A 380-nucleotide genomic window follows, 5' to 3' on the forward strand; every position below is an offset into this window, starting at 1 on the left:
GGTCCCGACTTGGGCCAAGGTGACAAATAAATAACCCGGCTTATTGCATTCATGAATAAGAAAATTGAATCCTTAAAGACCCTATAGAAATATAAACGAATGATATTTAAATTTTATATATAAAATATATATATACATATATACAAGAATAACCCAAAATACATAATCAGTAAATTTTACATAAAATATATGTAAAATAATCTCAAAGAAAATTCATCCATGGTTGATTGTCTTTTTCTTCCACGCAAACCAAAATGCATTGCATCCTTCATTTTTATGCAATGCTTGTACAATTTCTGAAATATTTTGCTTGTTTTGTAGAAAGTAAGTTTTTAAAGTGACCCTCGCTCGAAAGGCATCTTTAGATGACACATTTTGTA

The sequence above is a fragment of the Papaver somniferum genome, unplaced genomic scaffold (assembly GCF_003573695.1).
Source record: "Papaver somniferum cultivar HN1 unplaced genomic scaffold, ASM357369v1 unplaced-scaffold_81, whole genome shotgun sequence".
Lineage (NCBI taxonomy): Eukaryota > Viridiplantae > Streptophyta > Magnoliopsida > Ranunculales > Papaveraceae > Papaver > Papaver somniferum.